The following is a 24,973-nucleotide window of genomic DNA, read 5'->3' as shown; positions in this document are numbered from 1 at the left end:
AAAAAAATATTGATTTTATGCTATTTTTGAGTTATTTTGATTCTTTAATAATTTGGGCTGCTCCAAGGACAACAATACAAAGATGAACAGAAGCAACCAGATCTTTAGCCTGGAAAGTGTCCATAAGCACATGTTTCAGGTAACCAGCTACAGAGATGAACACCTCACTGTTTCATGTCTCCAGCTGACCTACCGCACCTGATGAAAAGCATAAGTTAGGCAGTTTTTACATCAGATTACTTTCAGATAAAAGGAAGAAATAACAGCATGAAGCAGCAACAAGACCCATCCATCAGCTATTCCCATTTTTTAAGAGGCCACAAAAACTTGGTTGTTTCTATTTTGCAGTGTAACTGCCCACATGTAATAGTCTCTCTGCACTAATCCGCACTAAGAAGAGGTCGTAAAACTGAAGTTACAAACACAGGACTGATTCCCTAAGGGATAAAGAAACAACCACGGGTCAATCCTCAGACATAAGAATTTTATGCCTCAGCTTTGTCACATGTGAATGGAAGAGAAACCTACCCTAAGAAAAGCACTACTTATTACTACTTTATGAAAATGCAATGCCATTTTAAACAACCTTTAATGGAAATTATGGTATTTTCACATACTACGACATTTTTCTTTCCTGTAAAGAGATAGGAGGGAAGCACAACTTCCCCACAACATAGATGACATAACTCTAGCATCCCAGAAACATCTGAAATGTTCCCTTTATCCATCCCTTTGATTTCCATCCCTGCCCAGACAAGATGAGCCCTGAAAACAAAGCTGGATTCTTTCAGGCCTATCACCTCTGATAATAACAGGACTTAACAACTACCGTGTACATCCATTCCAAAAGATGGTTATGCCCACATAACATGACAGGATTTGCTCAGAAAACCGCATGTTCTAACCCCCTGGATCACACGTTAGAACAGAATAAAATCGAGTAGAAATTAAGACATTTCTTTTGAGAGAATAAAAATACAGAAAAAAAGTTACGGTATTATTATAATACAGAAACAGAATAAGTATCAGACAAGGAAACGTTTCTCTACACTCATTTCTTGGTCACATGTAAGTTACTTCTAACCTAAACAACCACATGCATAACATAAGATATAAAGAATTGCAACAAATAATTGTTCTTAAGCTCTGCTCACTATCTTGGCTTGCCGAACTAGGCTTTCCTCCAGATAGTGCTTCAACAACTAAAGCAGCCTCAGCAGCTTCTTTAAATTAACAATAGTCTAGCACTGACTTACCAAATGTTCTGGGTTTGCATAAATCATACACACATGTATGTATACACAAGTCATAAACAACTTTATCTACTAGTACAGTCATTATTAGAAGACAATTAATTAATAACAATCCATTAACATATATTTATATCTGATTTGTGAAAAATGTTGCGTAAGTTTCTGTATGAATTTCTTACAGGCAATTTAGAAAATCAGGAACGAACTGCCAGCCGCAGTACAAAGGCAATCCACACGCTTAATTACCGAAGGTGGCATCTTGCTTCAAAATGTTTTATTACAGAAAACTGAATAAATGTATCATTTCTGCTATTTCACTTTCACTGCTGGAGGGAATGTAGCGGCACTGTCACGAACATCATTTGAGGCCCCAGGACTGAAGGTCCTACCAACCCTGAAGCAAAAACGTAGCACCGAAGAACCTGTGCCACATCCTGCCCGAAAGAGCAGGGACAGTCCTTCGTCCCGCAGAGACGCCCTTAACGCAGCGATGAGAACATACACAAACGGTTCCCTTTTTAGCCCAGTCAAACTACACCAACAAGCGCTCGGCAAACAATAGACAATGACAACATCTGTGTGAGATCGGAAAGAACTGCAAAGAGCCACATCTGCAAAGTGAAAAAAAGGAAACACCACCAAATGACATTTTCTGTAAATATTTGAAGAACAGAGCTTACATCACGTCAAATGATAATCGTTTCTTATTACTAGCATCTGGTTTCCTTGCAAATTCATTGCAAAATTTTAATTGTAGCTTTCAAAAGCAACCACAGGACTCCTGAAGAGTTAAACCGAGACGAGCACATGGATGGCTCTGGGCTCTGCTGGGCTTCTTTGCTTCATCTTACCTTCTGGGAAATCTCACTACTTTTATTTGTTTGTTAAAAGAAATCCTGGACAATATTACACAAATCTCAGGATCTCTTAGGCATGTATTTTATTTCACCAATATTCAAGCACGTCAAACCTAACGATATTTAGAGTCCTCAAAGTACTGGTGTCACGGTCAAATTTAGAAATCTTACATGACTTTATAAATCCCAATGGGCTGTCAAACAAAAATACGGCAGGCAGCCAAACATCCAGCGATTTAAGTACAACTGACACAGAGCACCTGACACACGCTCAGTCACACTGGGACATTTGGGCTTTTGTGATAACACAATAGTAGTCCCACTGTTTCATGGAGTATATGATTTCTAGCCACACTACGCATCAGTATCCACACAGTTTGCTTTATATATAAGGCTTTTTATGTTTTTATTGCCTGCATTGACCACATAACCAATTAAAATCCAATTTAATAAGTTCCATATAACTAAGCAGATAACACTTAAAAGCGTTTGCTTCTCTGTGCCAACAACCATGTTCCTAAAATTGCTGCAACAGCAGATATGAGAGCAAAATACACAAATTTCTCTCTCTCTTTTTTTATATTTTAATTCTCTAAAAATAGAACCAGTAGCGTGGAGTATGTTCTCTCTCCATTGTAATCTTTCTTTTATTTTGAACAGTGAGGAAATGTGCTGCCTATATAATGGTACAAATAAGCATTATGGTATAAATCATGGTTACTTAACAGCAGAAAGGTTTGATTTTGCTTTTAAATAAAGCATATTGTAAGATGCCTGCATGACTGTTTTCAAGCAATGTCCCGGTACAAGAAACAGCGGAGTAATACTGATGACTGCAGTGACGTGAGGAAAGTTACTCACAGAGTAACAGGCACTGAGGTCTCAGTGATGCAGGCTTCTACATCTGTAACGAAGCTGAAGGAACACTGGCAGTACAAGCTGGGAAACAAAAGCAAACTCAGCCCTTCCGCTTATCGCATACCATGAATTGTCACATCATGAAGAAGTTATATATTTTCCCCCCTCATGGAAGTATAATGCATAAATAAAACATCAAATGAATTGAAATATTCACACTATTCCAGCTCAGAAGAATAAAAGTCTGCTTTTAGACTAGAACAGTTTGGTTGGAAGGGGCCCTCCCGTCCTCCAGCCACCTGCCTGACCACCGCAGGGCTCCCCAGAAGCTGACGCCTGTCAGTGCGGCACCGTCCCAGCGCCTCTCCAACACCGACAGGCCCGGGGCACCAAGCACCTCTCTGGGAAGCATGTCCCGGTGTCTGGTCACCCTCATGGTGAAGGGATTTCCCCCAGTGTCCAGCCCAGCCTCCCCGGGGCAGTTCTGGGCCATCCTCTGGGCCTGCCTCTGCCTCCCCTCCTCAGGGAGCTGAGGGAGCAGTGAGGCCGCCCCTCGGCCTCTCCTCACAGGACGTGTCCCCCCACCCTCCTGCCAGCTCTGCTGCCCTCCTCTGGGTGCTCTCAAGAGCCTCGACACCCTTTTGATGTTGTGGAGCCCAGAACTGCCCACGAGATTCACGGTGAGGCCGCACCAATCCTAAATATAGCAGCAAAGTCACCTCTGCTGACCAGCCGGCTGTGCTGTGTTTAATGCACCCTGAAAGGCAGTTTGTCTGCTTGGCTCTTCAGCCCATGCAAAATGGTATTTGAATGGTGCACAAAAAAGTCTCATTCCCAGTTTAATGAAACAGCCAGGTACAATCATCTCAATTTCTTGTTCTATTGTAGGCCTCACAGTTTAATGTGGTATTTCTCTTGCTTCCCTTAAAATAAATTGCACCATATTAAGCCTTCAGCTAGATCCTGTTGCTTTGAGAGGAGTTTATGGTGACTGCTTTTATTAAGCTCCTAATGAGGGAGGAGGGGGAGGAAAAAAAAACCTTCAGCCACTTTCTGTTACAATTGCACACATTAAAAAAAATAAAGCCCAGTGAAAGCATACACCCAACATCCAGTTAACATGCACCCAAGATCCAAAATTTATCTCTTCCTGACAAAACTTGCTGCATCTTACTAAGGAGAGGTATGTTCATACTAACAATTTAGTGTAGCAAGAGTGTGTGTCCCAAGAGAAGTGATTTATCTTAAGAACCCATTCTTCTGCTGAATGCCTCTTGGATTCATGAGGATCAGTAAGCCAATATTAAAAACAATAACAACGTAAATCAGTTTTCATCTCGTGTTACTGTTATTCCAGCTAGAATTCACCACTCTGAAGGCTGGTTGGAGTAATAAAAACAGAAATAGCTCAAGAAATCATGCATTTTTTAAAAGCACTGCCTCACTCACGACACACACAGCAATGGAAGGAAGACTGGCAGCTACCCCTTTGATCCAAGAACCAGTTTTTATGCAAGCTACCGTACTCTTTGGGAAAAAAAAAAACAACGTCAAGTACTTCAAAGACAGCAGCAGACATCATATGAGCTACTGAGCCCTCCTACAGAAGACGACAGAATTTTACTGCTCCTCTTGGTGTTTAGCTGTGGTGAAGTCACCGGCTGCCCTCTCCATCAGTACCGTCACTGCCAAGAACGGCAGCTGCCCAGCTCAGCTCTGCGGCACGGCACGGCACCCAGCTGCCTCCCCAGAGCACCCAAAACCCACTGCCAACTCATTGCTGGTTACAGCACATCTTCCAGGAAGGCCTCACCACCCCTAAATGCAGAACTGCAGTTAACCAAAGGCAGCAGCCATCGTTTTCTTCAGTGTGAACTTAAACTGGGTACTTGTATTCATCATTAAAACATTCTTCCACATTGCTCGCGTGCTGTCATCTACTGCATCTTTCAGTACCCTGGTTCTGGATATGTGTTTTTCCACTAGATCATGCAATTTTCTAGAGCCTAGGCACAGCACCAAGATCATTTCTCAGTTCCCTTTTTGATGAGCTAAACAAACTGGTACATGAGAGTCTTATACCCAAACACATCTAAATAGCATAACTTATTAATACAATACACATGCAAAACCTTCATATCGTGGAGGAAATGAGACTGATAAAGAGGATAAGCCACACCTCAGAATATTTCAGAGCTTCAGAATAAGCTATTTAGTATAACCATGACTTTACTTGCATAAGCATGCCATTAACAAAATGCCTATGATTGTAAATAATAATTACTGGCACTACCAGCTGGCAAAAATTAAGAGTATAGTATGACTCTAAGGTATTTTTGCTATTCTTTAGGTACTTCTGCACTTCTTTTCAGCACTTCTTTCAAGATAATTTTATTTTGTCCACATTTTAATGTGGACACAAGGACTGTATCAGCTGTCTTACATATATGAAGTAACACACTCGATACCGTCATTGATTGCTTTAGCCATGTACTAACATCAGGATCTGTTGAACAATTCCAATATTAGAACAATTTGGATCTGTTTTAATACTTTGTGAGGAATATGTCATTAAACACTAGCATCTTCTTTAAAATTCATTATCAACTTATTCTATCAGGTCTGCAGCATGAAAAAGCTTTAATCTGATTCAACAGCGGTTTCACAACTCTGCATTACAGAATTCTTTGTGGTCTGACCCATTTAAAGATGAAAATGGGGGGAAAAAACCTTCTATTTAAGAATGGTAACTTATTTCAGAGAAAAATGAAAATGCTGAACAAAACAAAATTCTCTGCTGTAACAGAATGGACAATTGAGAGAACAGAAAAGATCAGTTCAATAGATTCAGAAAAGACAGAAAATTGGAAAATAAATGTCTACTTAAAAAGGAAATAGTTTATATGAGACAGCTTCTCCCTTTGTGAAAATTTCTAACAAATTAAGTCCCCAGCAGTTCACAGCCCTGCTTGTTTCTTTAGCACCCAATGCCAGCTGATTCCTTTTCATTAACCAGACTTCTCTCTTGACATTCAATTACTTTACTGATCCTTCTTCCTCTTCAAGAGCCTACTTCTCTAGTAGACATCTGCATCCTGCTGGGGAAGACGAGGGCAGCTGCTATCATTAGTCTCTACTAGCTCCTAAAACTGCACTCTACTTTGAGACTGGTACATTACTTTATTCATTGCATTTTATCACTCTGCTACAGATCTTTTTCAGAAACTGAGCAGAAATTGTTTTTACATAAGGTTGCTGTACTTAAGGGGCTTCAGAGATCCAGCATAAGCACAAAAGCTTGTTAGTACTAATGCCTAGTGTCTGAAATCCTAGTTCTTTCTCCATATTCAAGGAAATCTTATGACTCAGCTTCTTTCCCTGGTGTGCTGTTTAGAGTCACCCCACCCACTCATTTCCCCGCAAATCTTACTGCTATACTGCAATATGGTATACAGACAAGCCTCACAATGCCTCACCCATTCCTCGGTAAGCTTAAATATATGTATATATTTATAATTCCACCACAGAAAGTAACTTGTATCTCTAACAAACTGTTCAAGAAGAAAGAACTTACTTCAAGCTTTCAGAAGTGCTGTACGACAGTCATACCCACTTCTAGTGAGGCTGAAGGTCAGATAAATTTCTCATAACCTGGCATTACAGTCAACCCCTGATGGCTCAGATGCCTTTACCACATCATCACAAAACCCAGAATATTTGTTACATGACAAAAAACGCTGCAATTATGTACATGCCATTCTACTCACCCTTGGAAGCAAAAATGTAAAGCTAGTCTCCATTGTAACTATTTCTGTTCCACTGAATTGCTCTCGTTCCTTCCTAGAGGTTTGCCTTTCATATCAGATTTTTTTTTTTTATATGCATTTAAGGATTAATTTTGGGAGGCAAGAACTGGCAAAAAGGGAGGCAGAAAGTACACTGCAAGTTTAATCTCTGCCTTCCTTCACATGTTGCAATACGGTCTACAGTGTGCATGTTCCAGTCACTTAATAGGATCGTATGAAGTTTATATCAAAAACTGCACAACCAAAGCACAAGAAACCCCACTAGCACCACAATAGCAGGGTTTAATTCTTAAAACAGAAAGCTGTTGCAATAGACACAAGAAAAACAGATTACCTGAAACATGAGTTAAGTACTTAAGGAAAGAAGCCGCCAAACATAATTATTATTACAAGATAGGAAGGTAAAATGTACGTGCACTTTTCGGAGGTTTTCCTTTTAAGAGAAACCGAAAACAGCTGAGCTACAAGAACCATCCTGTGGCTGCTCAGGGTGGTGCAATTTTCTTTAGAGAATATTCCCTCAAAAAAAAAAAAAAATCATACTCGGTAAAACCATTCATTAGAAGTACAAGTAACAAAGATAGGAAATAAATTTCAGAACAGATTACAAATTTGCCCAAGCAGTAAGGTGCAGTAAGAAGTAGTTACAGTACTGCTTTTTGAAATAGTGTTAAGAAAATCAACACTATTTTGCCCACAGTTCCCTTACTTCCTTTGGAGACCAAGTTTCGTGGCCTGCTAGAAACTGTTAATGCTCAACCTGAGTCCACCCAAGTTCAACACATCACAGCTCTTCGTGTAATTTATCTGGAGAATACCAGGATCATTAATAAATATAACCTACACAGGAACAAGATCACTTAAGGAACGACAACTTTCAGACATTAAGTTAATGGGCTATTAAACAACGATCCAGACGTAGCTCGGGATCAGCCTAACACCACCCAGTGAAGAACTAGGAAGATATTTTGGGGAGTGTCCATTTTACCTAAATGATTCCTACCAGGCACTGGCCGAGGCTGAACACGAGCTACACCTCCCTGCTTTGACATGGCGTGCCTGTTAGGGCTTCCCTTCCAAAAGCAAGAATCTGGGAGTTCACAATTAAAGGCTATTTTTGTTAGACTACCATACAATTCTCCTCAATCCCAACAGTCATCTAAAAACTAGCTGAGATGACAAGCAGTCAAGCACAGCTTAATGTCTCTAGGCTTACTTTTGTGCGTTAGCCTGACATAAGTAGGGCAGAAACCCAGTAAGAACACGCACCACAAGCTGCACCACAAACAAATATCGAGTCAATTGGTCAAACCCCGAGAGGTGACTCGGAAACCACAGGAGACTCCTTGTTTCTGCCATTTTTAACTCGATTGAGAGATCTTGTTGGCACGACACGAAGATTAACAAGTAAATTATTCTGAGATCAACTCTCACGAATCCAAGCTGACTCCTGCTACACAAAACCGAAAGAACTTGGCACTTTATTCAATGATTACGTATCTCCTCTGTGCAAGGGAGTTCCTGACAAATAACCTATGGGAGTTACACACTGAGTCACGAAGTGGGAGAGGGTAATCAATAAACAAGTCAGAATCACGACCCCACCATGTTTGTGAATCCTTTCCTTCTAGTTCATTACATCCTCATTCGGTAAAGAGAAAAAGCTGCTCAGTAGATTTTGTCCTTCAATCATCTCTTATCTAGTGCTGGGAGCTGATGTACAGGCAATATCTGAGCTGCTCCATAAGGTCACCATTCATCTGACAAGCTTGCATTCTGTCAAACCTTTATTTTTTTCCCTGGCACTCAAGACACAGTTTTGATGACAATACAAAGAGTTTACTGACACTGCTGTGTTGCTAAACCCTAGTAGCACAGATACAGCTTATATGAGTTTAAAAAAAAACAACACTGACCGTTATAACAGGACTTGCCTGGTGTAAGCACATTATAAATGAGCACTCTTTCCTTCACACTTCTAACGAGCACTGGTGCCACCACAAATCCAGTGTCCAATTTGCCCAAGGCAGATGCGGAGATAGCTTTTCGTATGGATCTTCCAGCAAGCTTATCCTCAGATGAAAACCCCTGCTTCTTCCTGAGAGCACTGTATACAGGACAATGTGACAGATGGGAGAACAGTGCTAAGATCAGCAAAATCTGAGACTAGCCAGAAGAAACCTCTCTTTTTCCCTAAATACTCAAGATCAAGAATTAGTTTTCACATGGCATCACTTGAAACAACAAAAAAATCAAGACATGTTATAGGCCTGAACGCATCTGTGGCATTCAGATGTACACCTCCTTGCTACCGAGATGTCCTTGTGCTTACAAGAAAAGAACTTAGGAAAAGCAGCTGGCTGAAATTTAACCTGAATAAAACTGTCATGGGTTCAGGAAAGAGAATATACATTAACAACATCTCCCTTCTTGACTAAGTTTTGAACTCATTATTGAATTGATGATTAAATTATGTGCCATGATTAAAAAAAAAAAAAAATCAATCAAGAAAGAATCAAGTATAACTCTCTTCTTTCTCCCAAGAACAGAACCAGCCCCCAGTGATACAGAAACTCCACCAAAGTCATTTCAAGACGATGATACACCTAAACTGCTGTCTGGAGGTCTCCTTGATGCAGTTCCCACAAATCAGCTGTTTCCACCACCAGTTCACACATTTGGCCTACCTCTGTGAAGCCGCAAATGGATTCAACTTCTGCTACCTAAACCACATCACGCCTACAATGCCAAGACAGGTGTGTTCCTCTTGGGCAAGGCAGAGCACAGAGATATATTTAAGGGCAAAGACCATACATGCTAGCGCTGGGAGAACTATGTGCCGTAACAACAGCACCAGCCTTCAGGAAACATTAGGTGAGCACCAGAATTTTAACACGGACAATACCGTTGTATTGTCCTTCTGTAGCAAATATTTTGGGCAGAGGGAAGGAAATTTCACTTTAACCCCTCACTCCATGTTATTAAGTGCTATGTAGCACAGGAAACAGGGAGAAAGATCTAGACTGCCCACAAAAAAAGAGTCCAAGCTCTTGCCATGCCAACGCAATTATGAGCCACTGTGATTACTCACCAGGCATTAGTTCACAAAACATAACTAAGAGCAGTGCTGCAAACAGCTGGTACTTTCTGGAGTCAGCATCTCTCCTACAAAAATGCTTTGAGAGCTACCAGTCTAGAGACAGCAGGTAAGAAATGGGGCTTGAAACAAGAAGCAACTAATATTATGCCAACTAGCACTGGAAAAAATGAAGCGTCTCTGAGGGACACAGTTCCCCTTATCTGATCTGCTATGAAAAGCTGGAATGGAAAAAGGAACTATCAAATTGTTTCACAATACTAAAATAAGAGCTCCCAACTTTCCTCTAACGCGGTTACTGTATACAGCTACCAAGAGAAATGTGAACACCAGCAGAAATTATCACCTCTAGAAGTATATGCAAGGAAATCGGGTAATACAATCAGCACCTCCAGAAATAAAAAAAAAAGAAATGCACCTACCATAACTCACAACCTTGGTAAACTGTCAAGTTATTCAAAAGCTTTAATTGTCTCAAAAAATATTTTCTATGCTAAAAGGCTTGTAATCATGAAGCTGAGACAAACCACTCTCCAAAACATTTTCTATACTCTAGTTCCACTTTCAACAATGAAAGTGATTCCTGTATTAGGAAAATGCCAAAATTAAGACTTCCTTTTAGGACACTAGCTTAAGACCAAAACCTAATGTTTGGCTGCAGTCAAAATGGACTATTGGTTATAAATTCTACAAGATAATCTGTAATGGTATGCTTAAAATTTCTGAAAATGACAAGAATATGATGCGTGCAGTAACAATTTCAGAATCAGAACAACTACCCATGAGAGACAGAAATAAAACTGGGGACTTCGTACAATTCAGATACCTATTACTTTTATTTATTTTTACTACTAAGTCAAAAAACTTTAAGTAAACTTAATGAAAGACAGGGCATTTTGTTGCTTGTCAAGCTATCCCGATTTCCCTTTTAGCTCCTAAAACATAATCTTCAATTTTCTCATTCAATACGAAACACAAAGTTCTCAACCTGCAGTTTGCTTTGGTTATCTAATCTACAGACTTCGCGCAAAGTCAGATTTTCTCAGTTTTGATATAAATGTTGGAGGCACAAATCCCCAACACTCAGAGTACCTTAATAAACAGAAATGACAAGTTGTAGAAACTTCCTCTGTCCTCACCAAGGACATTTAACGCTTGCAAGGCATTCTGAAAGTTACAAGTAATGCATTTACAGACTGAAGATTCTGTGTTTGGGGGCAACACGCCTTCTCCTTGCTCGCTGAAGTGCTCGAGAGCAGCTAATTCTGAGACACAGATTTGACATTTCTTCCTCAATTTCATACCATTAAGCTCCCTATCTGCAAAAATACAGGAGGGGCGACTGCCAGTGCCAGGGTGAGCACACAACTGCTCTTCACAGTCTGCTCCTACCACTTGATGGTAGCAATGCAGTGCAGTTCCTATAGGAAGCACAACAAGCCTTGCACGGTCAGTCTCAAGGGAAAAGCATCAACCATCTTCTGCTGGAGGTACATTATAAATCCATGCTTATGTGGCTCTAGGGTTTTTTATGTAGAGACACACGTGCACGTATGTACGTGAAGGTTCCCAGCAGTGAAAGCTCAGCAAACAGAGTTAATTTTCCTTTAAGCTAGATAAAAAATGTATACACACAGGCAGGAAGGAATAAACACAACCACCATGTAGAAAGAAGAACGAAACAGCACGCAATCCCTCAGCTAAGTACAAAGAACAAAGAAAATTGAGAAAACCTTTCAGAGAATCCAGCACTTCGGCACATCCATGGGTCTGTCACCCTACCAACCGTAGCATCCCGTACAACCACTGTGAAGTTTTTGTGACCTTTCTTGGAAAATGTTTCAAGTTCATGGAACGAAGAGGCTTTCTTGGCTCCAGGGATGTCGACTGCAGCACGTGGTGTAAGAGTCTCACTGGTCAGATGGCGCAGCTCGGCCAGAGCCCTGCCCTAGTGCCCTGCGAATGGACGCGGCTCCAACAGGAAAACTGTTTACTCCAGCTCCACCCTGTTACAGAGCGAGCAGAGTTTAAATATTGCTCAACCTCAATTATGGATGTAAAACGGAAACATATTAGTCAATACTGATGAGTCAATACGCTGCTTTTCTTAGAGATTACAAATCTCAATCACCACGGCCAGAGCAGCACTCGCCCAGGTACCACGGGGCACTGCCAGGATGGCACTGAAGGAGCGTGGCCGCTGCCCCTCGCCCACCAGCCCCAGCGCTGCTCAGGCCCTGTTTTAACGGGGGCTGCAGCTCCAGTGCTTAGGGAGCCAGGTCCCTGAGCCCAACACCACCAGATTTTAGTTTCCCTATTTACCTCAATTATCTCGGTTTTCCTCTATCGTGTTTTCCTAAGAGAAGCCTTCATTCATTGCACTGACAGACTAGCTGCTAAAGAGGTTTTTCCATAGACCTTTTCCTAGTTTGATTCTTAGTTGGAAAGTGCGCAGCAAGGCAGAGGACAGCAAAAACAGGTCCCTCAGTCAAGCTCAAATGCTGTCTCATTAGACAAGATACTGACACTACCCCAGTGCCTAACAGTGCTCAAGTATTCACCCCCTCCTGGCAGCCCAAAACAGATAACAGCTAATACCACGGCCAAAGCCAATGCATCAAAACAGCCCAAGAGGTTTCCAGCTGCCCCTCCAGAACTTCGCAAACCTCCTGCCTGTCTTTGGCACACCCCTGAAAGCACCTAACACACCACCAGACAGACAGCCACATTTAGGGAACCGAATCTCACACCGTGAATGGAAGCTGCTGGAAATGAAGCTTGGAAAGCATCAGCTGTCAAGGGCCAGATAACACACTCAACATCAGGCACCCAAACGCAGGAGAAAATTGCTCGTGATTAAGCATCATCACCTGGAAAAGGGGGGAGAATCACCACCCTGGGAAGAACAGGAGGAAATTTGCTTTCATTCGTATCTGTGGAACCGCAAAAAAGAGGGACCTCGGTCCTCCTTTCCTCAGAAAACTGTCCTAGTAAGACACAATAAAGCAAACACCAAATACTACATCGTGACTGAACAAGTCACAATGGGCAAAGGATGCCCATTCACTGCGCATTCCCTTGTGCACTGCCTGAACAAGTGGTCCTGCTGGGAAAAAAATGAAAACAAACTTTTTATACCACATCTGCGTAAGTGAAGGAAATTGATGTTCTGGTTATTTCAGAGTCAACTTTTGAGATTAACTTTACTTTCTCAGCATTTTCCTAGTGATGTGTTGAACAAAGCCTTTATCGAGAAGTGCATTAAGCTCTCCACTACCAGCTCTCTTTAAATTCCCCGTGAAGTTTCTCCATCAGTGCCAATCTCTGCTCAGAAGAAACGTAGGACTCGATTAGCAGGTGTTACAGGTTAGAGGAACGATGCATTCATAAACTGTGTGGGAGAGGCTTCCCAGCGCTCATCCACGTTATGTTCACTGCACGTCAGTCTCCCCAAGGTCTAAGGTAGAAGAAAAGCCCCCAGATTTTCTTTCCTAAAATCATATTTCTCTGCGAACAAGCCTTTCTTCTGCTTTTCTGTTGATGTTCTGATCTACAGGTGATGTTTTACACCAATTAATTTTAAAAAGCTGTTAAAAAGCATCAGGCAAAAAAAGATCTTTTGACATATATTAGAAGTATGACCTACTAAAGCAGTGATGTGCATGTTTTACGTGTAGTAATCAAAATAAAATACAATGACATAAATGACTTCTGCCTCATTTCTACCACTGTAGCAAGAGCTCCCCAAGCTGCTTACCCGGGGCAAGAGGTCAGACTCCCCTGCAGCAGGATGCTCTGAGGCACGAGCAGCACAGACCCACCGCAGCACCCAGAAGGCTGCTGCTATTTCAATGCCTACGGATTTTTTTAAAGCAAATCCCTCAGCAGATACACTAGGAAGTTGAGTACTTCTGAACAAAGCTGTTAAAAAGGTACCCGACCACCATAAGGCTTTCTAGGCGAGCCACTGGCCAGAGGAGCAAAGAGAAAAGCGATAGCGAAAGCAGCAGCAGTCTCCTGTGTTTTACTACAGCTACCCTCACAGGAGGTAAGACATTTCACACGCTCCAACAACCGAATATAGGTAATTCTTTTACAATCGCACATATTCAATTCTGTGAAAAGTTGTCATTAATTCAATTTAACATATAATCCTAGCTATATTAACATCATGTTCCCAATCTTGCAGTGTTTCGGTCAAACTTTCAGTTAACGAATTATGTCTTGTTACTGAAATAATGTATCAAGATAAACTGATAGGAAAAATAAACACAACAGGGTAAGGTTAAAAGCAATTAATTTTTCTAGGTGAGATACTGAAAGTATACCTGAATATTTTAAAATAAGTCCAAGCAGTAACTCGCAACTAACTTCATCAAAAGATATTTCTGAAAATAACTTAGAAAACTGAGTTTCGGTATTACTGGAGCTCTGTACTAATTCCAACCTCTCCTTTTTTGAGCTCTCTTTACAAAGACATATTTAACTTTTCAGTAATTAATTCTCTAAGCGTTTGAAGGCAAGGGAAGAACTGCAAAGGAAATGGATCTTTAAAAATCAGCTAGGTATTTTACCAGGAGGAGTAGATTTTTAATAAAGAGAAGGATTAGTTAGAACATTCAGTAATGTCCCCTCTCATTTTGTGCCCTTGTGGATGGACTTCAGACGTGCTTCTTTTTAGCATATTTGAAATCCACAGTCAGGAAGTTTTTATAGTGTCTTCTGACTGTGAAACGTTAGCTAGAATACCCAAAACAAAGGAGTTAGAAAGCAAATTGCAGTTGCTTATTTAAGCCTAAGAAACTTACTCTCTAAATTAATGTTATCTGAGAAAGGCAGGCCGTGAGGGCTGCTGAGGAATAACCAGAGTTATTCCTGTAGACACACAGTTTTTTGCCTCTTTCCAGTTTGGTTCAAACCCGAATTCAACCCTTCACAAAGAGCACTTAAAATGGGGACAAGCGAACGTGTCATTTCACCGTGAGGTGGAACAGCGAAAGCATGTAAATCTGCTCAGGCTAAAGAAAGACCAAACTCACATGACACCGGTTTAAGCCTTAAGTCCTACTGAAGCATGCATTTAAAAGCCTACATCAAGTCCGTTAAAATAATTCAAGACATCATCATCTTCTAATTTAACCGGGGGGGAAGGGGGAAGAGGCAGGGATCTCAGCCTAAAGTTTCACCTCCCAGCAGAAGCCACTTGTGTCCCTGCGGCCGACACCTCCGCACCTCACAGGGCGAGAAGCACAACGCTGCCCGAACGGACACATGGGGACGGGGGGGCTCAGGTAGAAGGGACTGAACGCGGAGCTGCCAAACAACTCGCCCTAATAAGCACCCTAAACTAGAGAACAAATTAGCGATGTGACATTTCAAAAGCTCTCCTGCTGCAACAGCGCAACCTCAAGCGCTCACAGCAGCAGGAATTTTTCATCTTGCTCGAGGTTTACCTACAGTTACAAAAACCTACAGGTACAGTGAATGCTGAGACTGGAGATCACTGAACAACCTGAGAGGTTTTTGTTCAATGTAATTAATGCCTGGCTACAATTTGCAGATAAAAAGAAGTGGTAAAAGTGCACAGAGCTGACTATTTCCATACCAGAAATTTTTACATGTACACGGTTTCAATTACACAACTTTGAAAATATGCTATTCGAACTGCAACTCCTCTTTTTGCTTTGCACATTATCCACATAAAAGAGCTGCACACTGTTGTGGCACTATTAATTTGGAAGGAGCAGATGACTCAAATCTTATTTTTGATAGAAAGCTGCAAGATGCCTCCAATTAGACAAAGGTAATCACACTTTAATAGCTGCTCTTGTAATTAAACCATATCATAAAGCGTCAGAATTACAGAAAAGCGGGACCAAAAGGGAATTCAGAAGGTCATCCAGACTCCTTCCTACCCCCTGCTTCAAGCTAGCATCAACCATTAGCGTGCCCTTCCAAAACTCCACATGCGGTAGAAAACAAGACAGCATTTTACCTAACGTCTGTAGCCTCCAAGTACATAAAAGGTACTATCAAAGCTTTGAGAAATACTTAATACAAAAATTCAGGTCGCAAAGAAGCTCATTAAAAAAAAAAAATCTGCAAAAATTCAAATAACACAGAACTGATGCAGAAGTGAGGACGCTGGGCAGTAATTCCAGCATTCATAAAAACGCCTTAAAAACTAGGAAGTGCAGCGCACACAGCACAATAGTAAGGTCTCATTTGACTACCATGGGTTAATTAATAAGAAGGCAACTCGCTAACTTCCATGATAGAATGCAAAACAGATGCCATTCCCTCCTGAATAAATGTTTTGTAAAGGCAATCAAGGAATTCGAAGAGGTGGAGTTACCTTAATATTGTCGCACCCTCCTGGGAATACATATTTGCCTGTGCTTGATAATACCCAACGAGCAGAATTATCTCTCCAAGACATATTGTCACAAAGCATTGCTTAACTGGCGCTTTTACTTAGTCTCCCTTATTTGTAAAAATACATACATCTGCAGTAAACGTGAATTGTGTTTTGTAGCACTGCTTTTCAACACTCTGTAACCGTGCAATAAAAGCCTACAGAAGGCATCAAAGTTTCAGAGCAGGGATTCAACGTGAGGGAACGCAACCAACTTGAAAAATAATCACTCTCAGCATTCAGAAACACCCAGCAGCACGTTTCTGCACACACACAAACTCCAGACACAACCTCCTCCTGCATAAAGGCACCTGGTTGGCCTGAGAGGAGAAAATCCTTGCCACCTCCACCTGCACTGCACTACCATCAGGATGAGTGCATGCTACCTGGCTGACTCAGTAGGCCCTCGTGTCACAAGACAGCCACGAAGCTGGTCATAAAATATAATTTCCTACAGCTGTGAGTCAGTGACAGGATCCTACCAAGACATGTGCCCCGGTGCATCAGGCCAGTCTTATGAAGCAGGTAAGCTGTCGTCATTGCTCATGGCAAATAAAAAAGTCACTTCTGACACCAGAACAGGCACCATGCTTACTGTAATTCTCATGGTATTTCTTGGTCTTTTTTCTTCTCTCCAGCTCAATACATGTGCCACGCCACGAGGTATCAGGTTGTAGGTATTAACCAAAGTCACACAGTGTCTGACAGAGCCAAAATCTGCTCTTTACAAGTATGCAGATGTAGAGGTGCGAGCTCAGGATGTGACACTTCCTCTGTCACTGTAGGGTTTCGGGAGCTCCTAGGGCCGAAACGAAGACGCGTTTCCTGGCGATGCGCTGCCACGCTGAAAGGAAAACACCGGGCCTGGCCTTGCAGCTTGCGATAGGTGAGTTAAAAAACCGCACGCACAAAAAAGCTCCGCAGTATCTCGATGCTAATCAAATGTCATTTCTGATCTGCATTTAAACTGCTTCTCCCAGCACTGTTACTCGCCTCCCTGGAACGAAGGCGCCCAGGTCACGTCGTTCAATCTTTGGCTCACCAAGCTCTCCTCAGGCAGCACACAGCTTCACAACACATCACACGCACCTAGCACGACCGCTCCCCCAAAAAATTTACGTTATATTTAAGAAAACAAACCAGGAACACCGAACGCTTCCTAGTTTCAGGACCAGCAGCACGTCACAGAGCAGCAGGGGACAGAAAGCACGGAACACTTTTTTTTTTTATTACTATCATTTTGTGTCACTGGAGATAGAGATCGCGCTGCGTCAGCGGCCGGCGGGGGGGTCCCGCACGGCCACGACCCTGCGCGGGGGTTCCCAGAAGAGGCCTCGGCGCTGGGAGCACCGAGCGGCCGGGCCGGGCCGGGCCGGGCCCCGCAGGCAGCGGGGGAGGCCGCGGCCCCACCGAGCCCCCCGCGGCAGCCGGCGCCGGCCGCGCCTCGCCCCGCCCCGCCCCGCTCCGCCGCCCCCCGCCCCGGTACCTGGGCCGCGGCCTGGCGCCTCCTCGGCGAAGCGTCCGTGTCCGGCGGGGCCTGCCCCTGCCCCTGCCCCTGCCTCTGCCCCTGGCGCGGCCCGAGCGCCCGGCTCCGGCTCCGGCTCCTCCGGCGGCTGCAGGCAGAGGCGCGGCCCGGCCCCCGCCCCCCCCGGCCCGCGGTGCTGCTGCGCCGCAGCGGCCCCGTCCCTGGCGCCCGTCCCTCGGCCGGCGGCGGAGCGCGGCGAGCAGCCGGCGGCGGCGGCAGCAGCGGCGGAGCGCGGCCTCTCTTCCGCCCGCCCGCCGCCCGCCGCCGCCCCCTGGCGGAGCGGAGGGACGAGGCCGCGGCCGCCGCCCCGCTCGGGCTCGGCCTGAGGCGGGCGGTCCGGCGCCGAGAGGCCCGGGAGGGGCAGGGGTGAAGGGTCCCTGGGTGCAGCCCCCAGCCCCATCCAGCCTGGCCGTGGGCACTGCCAGGGATGGGGCAGCCGCAGCTCCCCTGGGCAGCGCCTCACCGCCCTGCGTGGAGAAGTTCCTCCCACCATGTAAAGCGAACCAAACAAACCCTTGTGCTCGTTCCCTCGTCTATCACTATCTGCTCATGTAAAAACAAAAACAAAAACAAAACAAAACAAACAAACAAACAAAAAAACACTCCCCATTTTGTCTGTAAGCTCCCTTCAGGTGCTGAAAAACATTCCCTCAGCCCTAGAGATACCGAGACTCTTCCAGGAGAAGCAGCCGCACACACACTGCTGAGGCCACCAGAGCCACGACAGCCATGCCGGGGCCTCCATCCTCACCTGGCTGAGGCGCGAGGGATGCCTCCTGCCCTGCCCCACGAGGTTAAGGCACTGAGGTTTTTGTGAGGCTCCGTGTGTGCGAGGGCAGGCTCCAGCTGTTTCTGTGTCCCTGGCAGCTAACACCACTGCATTACCCCCCTGTGACAAACACAGGCTAGCTTGGGTGGAAGAAAGCCACATACATCCCAACAGTCATCCAGCTGATGTTGTCCATTAGAACAGTATAATGCGCAACGTGATTCTAAAACAGAAAAATATGTTTTTATGGAACAAGTCATTAATTTCTTACAAGCTATGATTTGAACACTTGCACCTGCGGGCCTGATGTATTACTGCTGTATGGCAATTTGGGACTCGCTGGCCTGGTTTTCTGAAAAGTCCTTAAGCTCCTCACGCTCTGCTGCGCTGTACATCTCCAGCTGACAGTTTCTATCTTCAGTTTCTTTTTAATTACCTCTGCCATGTTAGATTTCTTCACATTACTCTCCTGTAGCTTGCCTGTCACATCACTGGGAAAGTTTTTGTTGGGGTTCTCAGTGCAGAAGAATGTTACTGCTTTGAATTCTGTGTGTTATGCCTTTTTTTCTGTGTGTTAAGGCCTTTTCTGCCTTTAAAAGAAAAAAAAATGTGTCAGATGGGCCAAGCTGTCCCTTGCTCTCCCACACGTTCCTTACCTGGACACAGCACTGGACACAACAACTCTTACTGTGGGGTTTATTGCATTTTGGATTGAAAAGGCAGCCCAGCACTTCTGCTGTTGTCCCTGTGCAGAGAGGTCATGCAGAGCAGCCAGTCCCCCAAATCCCTGCAGGTCTGGTGCCCTCCACTAGAGACAAGCTGCAGGAGCAGGAAAGGAAGAAGTGGATATGAGGAAATGAGACATTTGGTTTTCTTGTCTGCCTGGTTCATACGGTTCTCCTGCCCTGCTTCTGGCAACCTGCAGCACCAGAGCCAGGTGAAGGTCTGCAGGGAGGTGTGAAGGCTGATTTTCTTCCTTCTCCCTCTAGGGAAAGGCAACCAGAGATTTGTTTGTGAAAAGAGTAGAAATGGGAAGTAAAACATAACTCTCATCTTGAATGGAGTGAGGATGTATTCAAACCACCAGGAGGTGACTGGGCAGGTGAAAAGTGAAAGCGATTTCCATAAGGGCACCTGAACTGGCACAGTGGGGTTTCCGTGTGGAGCTGCACTTATACACTGCCCTCGGGAACCTTTGCCCCTGCGCACTTCTCTGCCCTGACACCTGGCAGATGTTCCCTTCCTATGAGCTGGAAGTTTACTAAATTAAAAAAAATAAATAATAATAATAATAATAAAAACACTCAAGCATAAGCAAAAATAGTTTTCATAGACAACACATACAATCACCAAATAGACAACAAATATGACCACCAGCTGCTTCACTGGGCAGCAACCAGAGGGCCAAGAAAACAGCAGCTCAGCAGAGCTCAGCTGGTGTGCCCCAGCAACATGCTTGGCCACTGCATCGCCCCACGTGCTGCATTTCTGGATCTATGTGTATTCTGTGTAGTCTGCCCTAACTGCATCTTTTAGCAGCCTAACATCAACCTCCAGTATTTCACAGCCCAACTTCTCGCCCCTGTGAGACTGATTTTTCATTCCTGGATCCTTTGCATGCCATCTGCCTGTAACATCCCGCTCTCTTCCCTGTTGAAAGTCCCCTTGTTCACCTCCAGTTTCAGCCCTGATAGTTCCCTGGGCTTCACTGCAAAGTGCTGGAAGAAACAATATACAGCATTCAAGACAGAAGTCTGTCAAAAACAAAACAAAACAAAAAAAAACAAACAAACAAAAAAAAAAAACAAGGAGAAATCTTATGTGTACTGAGATGGTCAGTGTGGTGGTTGGGGAGACACTTAACGATACAGGTATTCCCCTTCTCTGAGGAGCAGTAGCAGTGGCATTTCCTGGTAATGAGGGCATTTAAAAAAAATAATAGTAAAAGCTGATTAAGACACAAGGAGATTCCTGTCACTGGCTCTGCTACAGAGAGATCTCATGGAACAAGTGAAAGGCTTGGCCTCCTGTGCTGCCCACATGAAGAGGCCTGCTTGGTGGGCTGTGTCCTAGGGCTCAGGCTCAGAAGAACATTTCTGACCACACCTGTAACCAGCCCTGTGCATGGCAGTGTCAAAGTGCACATGAATTTGCATTCAGCTACGCAGCCGGGCAGCTGCAGCAGCGCTGCAGCCATGGGGATGGTTTCCTGAACCACTGGAAGGTGGGGCAGGGAAAAAAAAATCTCCTTGTGATGACAGCTCGTCTCACAGACAGACAGGGCAGTTCTGGGCCTGAAGTGCGCAGTGGGACATGCCTCTGGTGCGGGTGACAAGGTGACAAGGCCTCCGGGTACGGTTTGCCAGGCTTGTCTGGGCCCACAGCATGCGGTCGGCAAAATGTTGGCAGTTTGTGTATCCTGCTTGTGAGCTGGAAATTATTGTTCTCACAGCCAACATCGAAAGGGTGTGTATGTCTGAGCTCGAATTGTTAACCTGTAATTATGTTAAAAACATTCAAGTTTAAACAGATAATATTCAGGGTAGCGAAGAGAGAGAAGAAAGAATTAAAGACAAGGACCGGCACAGTGATTCAATGCCAGCACTTGGAAAATACATGTAGACACTACTGCTTTACAAGTGACCACTGGAAAAAAGTCCACTCAAGTTATGTGTTCAGAATAATTACCATCACCATGTGGTGTACTTCGGGGAAATCCGTGAGCAGAGAGACCATGAGTTTGCCAAGCTCTCAGAAATTGAATTCAACATGTGAGAGATCTTTTAGTACAATAGCCATTCACCAATTCACAACACTGACCGAGACATTCGTTGTGAATTGCCTAATTCTTGCAAATTAGGAAGTGAATAAACATGACTAAAAAAATTCAAGTTACTTCGCCGAAGTTTAAAAAAAAAAAAAAAAAAAAAAAGTATTCAGAAAAGCAAATGCTCAGATACTGTGCTCAGTAGGAGCAGACAGCTGAATGGGATCGTAAGGGTTTTTGCTGCTGGTTTGAGGTCCAGGGAGCCCTGCAACTTAGGTTCAGCTCCTCTAATCAGTATCCTGCCCTAACAAATGGCCAAAGTAGGGAAAAATAACATGCTGTCCTATGAAATGGAGCAAATTCATCCTTCCTTGAGCCTCTCTGTTTTGCTCACCTCATTTCTTCCTTTGTATCTGGAGCAGAGCCCCATGTTTGGCACAGGATGCCAGGTCCACGCAGCACCAGCTCACTCGCCATGCCAGCCTTCCTCTGTTCCCCTCGATCCCAACAGCAAATGAAGGCACAGAGGCTGCAGGTTGCTCCATGGGCTTGTCAGACAAAAACCAGACTGGGCTGACACGTCCCTGCCAGGACATCGTACTTGTAGGGTGTTATTCACCTGGGGTTGGTTTCTTGAAGAGCTCAGTGATAAAACTGCCTCTAAAATACGATTTCAAAGTAACACGGTCAGCAAAAGGAGCCTATGGCAAACCATAAAGCAGAAGCCAAAGTTTTATTTACTTTTCTCCACTAAAAAAAAGAAAAAAAAAGAAAAAAAAGAAAAAAAAAAAAAACAAAACAGCAGCTGGGGCCAGTACCACCACCAGCACCAGTGCCCTGCGATTTGCTGCAGGGCCTGGCAGCGCCAGACACACCGGCTTTCCCTCCCACCAAACGTGGAGCCGAGCTGACGAGCCATTAACATGCATTTCACAGCAGTGATGTAACGGCACCCAACCTCCTTCTGCTGTCTCTGACAAAAAAGCAAGAACCTCGAGCTGCTCAGAGGAGGCGGCGGCAGCCTCCCGTACCCTCTCCCTCCAGTTCCCACAGCCCTGGGGTCCCAGTCCCACCGTCTCTGAGCCCTGGAGCCCAGAGAGAAAGGAGGAAATGGGGGAAGAGCCACACCGGCTGGTTAAGTAAAAGCAGAGAAAGAGAAGTTGAGAGCAAGGAAGTGAAGGGCAGCCCATGCTTTGAATGTGGTTTTTAGTTGCACTTTAGCTCTGGTTCTGCTGCTGACACTTTGTGGTTACTTTCTTGCTTAGTTAGAGACACAGGTGCTGCCACAAAAACAGGGATCAGGGTTTATTTCTTAATACCTCTGCTGCACCCTCCTCTTCCTTAGTACTTCACGCAGGGGAAGCAACTCACCTTTTTTTACCTTGCTCTGACATCTCCCTTGTTTCATTAGGGCAGAGGCACTGGGAACAGGAGCGAAGGTGAGCAGCAGGCGGGCAGCCCAGGAAGGTGGAAACAAATGCCTTTACCTTGTGCATCTCGCCACTGCTCCACATGATACGGAGATGTTCCTGCTAACTACATGGCCAGTTCCACAGTCGCACAACAGGCATGACACAGAGCATTTGAAAAAATAATCAGGGTCTTCTCTCCAGCTGCCTTGACACATATACAATGAAGAAATGACATAAACCATAAACCAATATCCGGTTTATGATTTAGTTCAAGACTGCTTGGGCATGGGGACACTCTGATAGAATTCAGAGAGCAAAACCCAGGTTCATGTTCCCTGACAAAGAGTTTAATGGAAAAGGCTTTGGGAAGAAACTATTAGCACCAGAAACTACTGCAGTTATGCTGAATATCTTCTACTTAAAGTCTGGAAGAAAAAGAATTGAGTCTTTCCACAGACTGTGGAACAGGCCAAGCTGAAGAGGCTGAATTTAATCACCCAGGTTTCCAAAGTGCCTGTGACTTTTCCTGAGGCTGCATTTCAGCTCTGCTACTGGCTGTGGATGTTCACTGCCGAATCCAGAAGCTTTTCTCAAAGAAACATGTACTGGTGAGCATGTTGTCATCTTTCAGTTCATTCAATGCACATGTAAAGAACAGACCAACACCCCCAAAAAAAAACATTTACAGGAGAAAGCTCAAGTAAATGTAATTCTCATCCATATCAGGATTATTTTTTTTTTCTCAAGAGAATGGTATGATTTATCCTCAATTCAAGCTGCCACTTCAGAATTAAAACCTATTTTTAAAACATTATTGCAAATCACAGGAATTGAGGGTAGCCTGTAAAGGCTGTCAGAAACAGAAAACACAATTGCCAGAAGAATCATAGGAAAAAAGCCTGTTGCAAATTCATTTCCTGGACAGCAACAATAGCCGTATGTCATGTCGCAAAACCATGTCATTTTAATAAACTTTTTATTGCTGTAGAACAATTGAAAGCTATCTATAAAGTGCAGCATCCATTCCAGTCAGAATCTACTACTAAAGCCAAAAACAGATTTCCATCAGTTGGTAAACATGAAAGGAAATAACAGCAGTCTCTCTGAAAAACAATGCCATAACAGAATGTATTTCCTGAATAAAAGAAGGAAAATAAATAAATAAATAAATAAAACCACACAGTGAAATACATCCATTAATTCGATCAAACTGGAAGCAAATACATCTACAAATCCCCAATCACATGTGAAAGAAATAAGGCTGTGAATGCTGGTGAAAGGATTAAAAGGGTGTTCTATCTATTGGCTTCTACCTTTGTTTTTTCTCCTTTTGACACTTGCACTGGAAGCAGTGGCAGAACACAGCGTAGCTCCATAAATCTGTGCATGGGTCCCTTTGGTGGGTGGCAGCCCCAGTCCCCACTGCCCCTGCAGGCTCCCACAGCAGCCTATGCCCCCACAGATGCCTTCTGACCATAGAACCCATAGAACCATAGAATATCCTGAGTTGGAAGGGACCCATAAGGATTATTGAGTCCAGCTCCTCGTACCACACAGGTCTACCCAAAATTTTAGACCATGTGACTAAGTGCACAGTCCAAACGCTTCTTAAACTCTCTCAGGCTTGGTGCAGTGACTACATCCCTGGGGAGCCTGTTCCAGTGCGTGACCATCCTCTCGGTGAAGAACCTCTTCCTGATGTCCAGCCTGAACCTCCCCTGCCTCAGCTTGACACCATTCGCTCGGGTCCTATCACTGGAGACCAAAGAAACTGGTGCCTGCCCCTCCACTCCCCCTTGTGAGGAAGCTGTAGGCTGTGATGAGGTCTCCCCTCAGCCTCCTCTTCTCCAGGCTGAACAGGCCAACTGCCCTCAGCCGCTCCTCATACATCTTCCCCTCTAGGCCCTTCACCATATTCATCGCCCTCCTCTGGACACTCTCCAACAGTTTTTGTACTGTGGTGCCCAGAACTGCAGACAGTGCTCGAGGTGAGGCAGGACCAGCACAGAGCAGAGCAGGACAATCCCTTCCCTTGACCGACTAGCGATGCTGTGCTTGGTGCACCCAGGGCATGGTTGGCCCTCCTGGCTGCCGTGGCACACCGCTGGCTCATATCCAGCTTGCTGTCACCATCACAGATGCCTGCATGACCATCATCCCTGAGAGCTGCCACACAGTTCGGCTATGCCGTTATGCCAAGGCTGAACACCAAAG

The 24,973-nt window shown here is 44.3% G+C and overlaps 1 protein-coding gene across 1 annotated transcript in view; it reads right to left on the bottom strand.

The window, feature by feature from the left end:
* CAB39 (calcium binding protein 39) overlaps positions 1–18,035 on the bottom strand; it is a 40,857-nt gene extending 22,822 nt beyond the window's left edge. The window contains exon 1 of the mRNA XM_084292398.1: positions 17,773–18,035. The gene's annotated coding sequence lies outside the window, so the exon portion shown is untranslated. The remainder of the gene's footprint in view (positions 1–17,772) is intronic.
* Positions 18,036–24,973: the final 6,938 nt, after the last annotated feature.

This window comes from Netta rufina (assembly GCF_964035555.1).
Source record: "Netta rufina genome assembly, chromosome: 9".
NCBI lineage: Eukaryota > Metazoa > Chordata > Aves > Anseriformes > Anatidae > Netta > Netta rufina.
This window is presented reverse-complemented; position numbering and strand designations above follow the sequence as displayed.